Here is a 6,000-nt window from a genome sequence, read left to right on the forward strand (position 1 = left end):
AGTTTATTTCCTGAGAATAAGAGTCTCTAATGATTTGTCTCCCCCAGTCATTTCTTGTTTCATTTTTCCCTCCCTTCCCCCATGATCCCCTGCCCCGCCTCTCAAATTCCTCATATCAGAGAGATCATATGATAATTATCTTTCTCCGATTGACTTATTTCACTTAGTACAATACCCTCTAGTTCCATCCAGATTGTTGCAAATTGCAAGATTTCATTTTTTATGGCTGCATAGTATTCCAGTGTGTGTGTGTGTGTGTGTGTGTGTGTGTGTGTGTGTGTGTGTACCACATCTTTATCCATTCATCTGTTGATGGACATCTAGGTTCTTTCCATAGTTTGACTATTGTGGGCATTGGTGCTAAAAATATTCAGGTGCACTTTCCCCCTTCAGATAACTACATTTGTATCGTTAGGGTAAATACCCAGTAGTGCGATTGCCGGGTTGTAGGGTAGCTTTATTTTCAACTTTTTGAGGAAACTCCATACTGTGTTGCAGAGTGGCTGCACCAGCTTGCATTCCCACCAACGGTGTAAGAGGGTTTCCCTTTCTCCATATCCTTCCCTACACCTGTTGTTTCCTGACTTGTTAATTATAGCCATTCTGACTGGTGAGAGGTGGTATCTCATTGTGGTTTTGATTTGTATTTCCCTGATTCCGAGTGATGTGGAGCACTTTTTCATGTGTCTATTGGCCATTTGCATGTCTTCTTTGCAGAAATGTCTGTTCATGTCTTCTGCTCATTTCTTGATTGGATTTGTTCTTTGGGTGCTGAGTTTGATAAGTTCTTTCTAGCTTTTGGATACTAGCCCTTTATCTAGTATGTTGTTTGCAAATATCTTCTCCTATTTTGTCAGTTGTTTTTTGGTTGGGTTGACTGCTTCCTTTGCTGTGCAAAAGCTTTCGATCTTGAGGAAGTCCCAATAGTTCATTTTTGCCCTTGCTCCCTTGTCTTTGGCAATGTTTCTAGGAAGAAGTTGCTGTGGCTGAGGTCAAAGAGGTTTCTGTCTGTGTTCTCCTCAAGGATTTTGATGTATATATATATATTAGAATGGTGAATAAAACAGAACCACCCCCTCGAATTTGGGTGTACTCTGGTCTCTTAGAAGAAACTACCTCCCAAAATTTTAAAGAAAGAAAAGCCTATATATATATATATATATATATATATATATATATATATATATAGGTACATATATATAGGTAAACATGAAGAGATGGAATATGATTGTAAAGATGAAAATTTAAAAAGATTCTAAAAAAGGAATTGATAAGATAAGTTGGTTGGTAAAGGAAAAAAAGAGGAGAGAATGTGATCAGGCTGGAGGTAGATTTAGGGTACATTTTGATCTATTAGAAGAAATTATATCCCAGAATTTTAAAGAAAAAAACCTAGATGTATACAAAAAATAAGGTTAAATACAATGAAGGAATAAAATATGACTATAATAATGAAAATTTAAAAATATTTTTTAAAAGGTATTGATAAGATAAAATAATCAAAAAAACATTGAGAGGAAAGAGGAAAAGTTAAAAAAATAGAATAAGAATAAAATAAAAATAAAAAATTTAAAAAAATTTAACTTTGCAAGACTAAAGGATCACAGGAAAAAAGCCATGAAATCTATGTGTTGCTTCCCCCCAGCTCTGGAGTTCCACAGTTCTCATTGATTAGTGAACTTGGTCTTGGCTGGATGTTCTTGCTAATCTTCTGGGGGAGGGGCCTGTTGTAGTGATTCTCAAATGTCTTTGCTGGAGGAGGAATTACACCACCCTTGCCAGGAGCCAGGCTAAGTAGTGTGCTCAGGTTTACTTTCCGTAGCTTTTGTTCCCTGAATGCTTTCTGTACAACTTTGAGGACGGGAATGAAAATGGTGGCCTTCCAATCTCTGGCCTGGAGGAGCCAAGAGCTTGGGGCCCCACTCCTCAGTGCTCCATGAGAAAAGCAGTCAATTGCTCCCGTCTCCCTGGTCTCTGGCTGCACTCCATGCTCACCTGGCCTGTGATCAAGTGTTTCCATCTCTGGGGCACAGCCCCATTTGGAATCTCCAAACCCAGCAGATTCCTGCCATGCACTCCCGCACCAATCCTCCCAGAGGAGGAAGGTGAGTTTCCCTGGATCTGCCACTTGTCAGGTCCCTGCCTGAAGAGCAGTGGCCTCACTGTGCTTCGGATCACAGTTTAAGGTAACCCTGACCTGAAAGCCCACTGCTCATCTCCATCTCTATAGTTGGCTTCCCTGCTCTGATACCTGGGAGCTCTGCTGCACTCAGACAGACACCCCTGGTCTTTCTGTGACCTCATGGGTCCTCAGACCACACTGTCCCCGTGAGGGCTCCACCCCTGCTTAGCCTCTAGAGCAATGTCCCTCAGTGATGCAGACTTCTTAAAGTTCTGATTTTGTGCTCCACTACTCCACTGCTTGCTGGGAACCAGCCCCTCTCCCTGCAGTCTATCTTTCCATGTTTCAGATTCATTTCTCGGCAATCCTTCCTCCTGAAAGTGGTTGATTTTCTGTTCCTAGAATTGCTGCTCTTCTTCTCTTCTATCTCCTGTTGAGTTTGTAGGTGTTCAGAATGTTTTGATAACTACCTAGCTGAACTCCTGGGATCTAATGCTATTTCAGTCTCCTACTCCTCCGCCATCATGCTTCCCCTCCACTCATTACTTTTATGACAAGTTTCTAATTCCATTGTTCTTCCTACTTTTTTTTTTAGGCATTCTACTACTGTAGGAACCTTCCCTTCACCTCTATTTATTTACTTATTTAATTTGATTTATTTCTAACACTGTGGATTCATTTTTTAAAATTCTGTGGATTATAATTCAATATTAATTTTATTTATTTTGATGTGTGAATTGTACTAGATTTCATTAATAGGAAACTTTTAAAGTCAATTCCTCTGTTCTTTAGACATGTCCTTATCATGTTAGAGCCCTTTCTTACTTTCTGTTGCAAAAAGATATTCTAGACCTTATACTTTCCCTGATCTAGTCCTGGAATCAATCATTTCTTTGAGGCGCTCTTGTTCCTTTTAATGGAGTGTGGTGTTTAGCAGCCAGGATCTGGGGAAACAGTGTGCTTATTGCTACTGGGTGTTATTGCTCCTAGACCCTCTCAGCTGTAAGAACTAGGGAATATATGTATGCGTGTGTGTGTGTGTGTGTGTGTGTGTGTGTGTGTGTATACACACACATTGTGGTATACAGAGTAATGGTTCCCCAAAGTTGTCTACATCCTAACCCTGGAACCTATGAATATATTACTTTTCATTCAGAAGACACCTTACAGATGAGATTCAAGATTTTGAGATAGTAGAATTACTCTGGGTTATCTGAGTGGGTCTGGTGTAATCACCAGGTCTTTGTAAGAGGGATGGAAGAAGTCAGGAAGAAGAAAAGACCTTGTGCTGCCCCCTTTGAAGATGGACGAAGAAGACTGTTGTCCAAGGAGTATAGGTGGCCTTTGGAACCTGGAAAAGGTAAGGAAACAGATTCTCCCCTGAGGTGTCTAGAAGGTACTTGCCAACACCTTGATTTTGGATTTCTGACCTACAGAACTTTAAGATAATAGATTTATGTTGTTTTAAATACTAATTTGTGATAAGTTGTTACAGCAGCAATGGAAAATGTAAGGAAACAGATTCTCCCCTGAGGTGTCTAGAAGGTACTTGCCAACACCTTGATTTTGGATTTCTGACCTACAGAACTTTAAGATAATAGATTTATGTTGTTTTAAATACTAATTTGTGATAAGTTGTTACAGCAGCAATAGAAAACTAATACAGAACCAGGGAATATACATATGTGTCTATATATGTATATGTCTATAAGTACATATATTTATGCATACATATGTTGATATGTATTTCTTTGTCTATTTAGTGAAAATTGAATTCATATGAATACAACAAGTTCCATTCCAATACACAGGAGTCATGCTGGATTCCTCCTTTCCACTTTCGTAACTCTCTTCTCTCATAGTGAATAACCTGACCTCATTATCTACCATATATTTAGTTTCTTGCTCATTAATTGAATTAAGAGAAAATGGTTTCAGAATTTCTAGCCCATACTACTGTGAGAAATAAACCTACTATGTAGATTTCAAAATTTGCTACTTTACATAGACAAAATGCTATGTTCAAAATTTACTTGGGTCACTTTTTTTGTTAATGTGGTTTCATTACTCATTTGAGATATGGTTAGAGTAATTTGTTTCTGTTTATATCACATTTTTATTTTCCCATCCATGTGAAACATTAATATAGTTTTGAAAGTCAGGGCTCTCAAAAAAAGGTATACCCAGTGCAATAGTTATTTTATGTGTCAATTTGATTAGATCATGTGATGACCAGATATTTGGCTAAAAGTTATTTCTGACTGTCTGGGAGGATATTTCCAAATGAACTCACCATTTGAATTTGTGGACTCAGTAAAGCACTTTGCCCTTCTTGATGTGGGTAGACATCTTCCAACCTGTTGAGGGCTTGAATAGAATAAAAATGTAGAGAAAAGAAGATTTCACCCTTCCTGCCTGACTGTTTGAGTGGGCACTGATCTCCTAGCCCAGTGCTCCTTATTCCCAGGCCTTCAGACCCAGACTGGAATCTCCAACATCATCTATCCTATTAATATCTGGCATTAGTAGGATTTCTTACCATGGATGAACTGATACTGATATATTATTATTAACTACAGTCCATGGTTTATATTAAGATTAATTCTTTGTTTTGTACGTTATATGCATTTTGACAAGTGTATGATGAAATTTATCCACCATTACAGTGTTATACAGAATAGTTTCACTGCCTCAAAAATCCCCTGTGCTCCATCTGTTTCTCTTTCTTCCCTAGAGTATGTGACTCTTGATCTTATGGTGGTAAGTTCTTGCCCCATTTTGGGTATAGAGATTATTTAAAAATAAAATCTTTAAATTTTTTTCTTTTAAAGCTTTTATTTATTTATTTGAGAGCAAGAGAGTATAATCAGGGGGAGCAGCGGAGGGAGAGGGAGAAGCAAACTCCCCACTGAGCAGGGAGCCTGACTCAGAGCTCGGTCCCAGGACCCTGACCCAGGACCCTGGGATTATGACCTGAGCCAGAAGCTTAACTGACTGTCGGCACCCTGGCACCCCAGCACCCCCAAAATAAAATCTTTTTTTAAATTTCTTTTTAAAGATTTTACTTATTTATTTGACAGACAGAGATCACAAGTAGGCAGAGAGGCAGGCAGAGAGAGAGAGGAGGAAGCAGGCTTCCCGCTGAGCAGAGAGCTCGATGCGGGGCTCGATCCCAGGACCCTGGGATCATGACCTGAGCCGAAGGCAGAGGCTTTACCCCACTGGACCACCTACGTGCCCTGCAAAATAAAATCTTTAAAAAAAAATAGTGTACTCTAGTAACTGAGCCAGCCAGAAGCCCTAGTTATGGCTTTAACTGTGGAAAGGAATCAGCCATCTCTATAGAAATGAAATTACCTACCCTGTGGAGACTGAGAAACTGAGGGCCTCTGGCAATATTGTAATATTGTTTGGGCCTAGAGTGTTGCTACTTTCAGTAGCACAGAGATTGGGCCATAATTTGTGACCTTCAGAGTTAACTGACTGTTTTAGGAACACACTAATCTGTGCAAACTGACCTGCCTTCTATGCTTCATGTGTTTTCCTTAGGGTTTTCTCCTTTTTAAACTTTGAGATTTTTCCTTAACCCTTTGTAGTTTTTTTAGAACAAGGCTTGTCTCAGCTATAATCAGGAGAAGCAAAGGAGGAATTTTTGGCAAGCAGTTGACCAGAGAGAAGGGGAAGTCCCTGCAGTGTTGTAGTTGTGGCAGTGGGAAGCAGAGTGAAGGATCCTCATGGGAAAAGGGGGACCCAGGGTAGAGAGTCAGAGCTCTTGGTCAAATTCTTTCTTTCTTTTCTTTTCTTTCTTTCTTTATTTTTTTATTTTTTTGGTTTTTGATGTTTGGTGAATCTCATTTCCAGGGCTAAAGGCATGGAAA

This window comes from Enhydra lutris, unplaced genomic scaffold (assembly GCF_002288905.1).
Source record: "Enhydra lutris kenyoni isolate GAN:26980312 unplaced genomic scaffold, ASM228890v2 scaffoldscaffold44, whole genome shotgun sequence".
Lineage (NCBI taxonomy): Eukaryota > Metazoa > Chordata > Mammalia > Carnivora > Mustelidae > Enhydra > Enhydra lutris.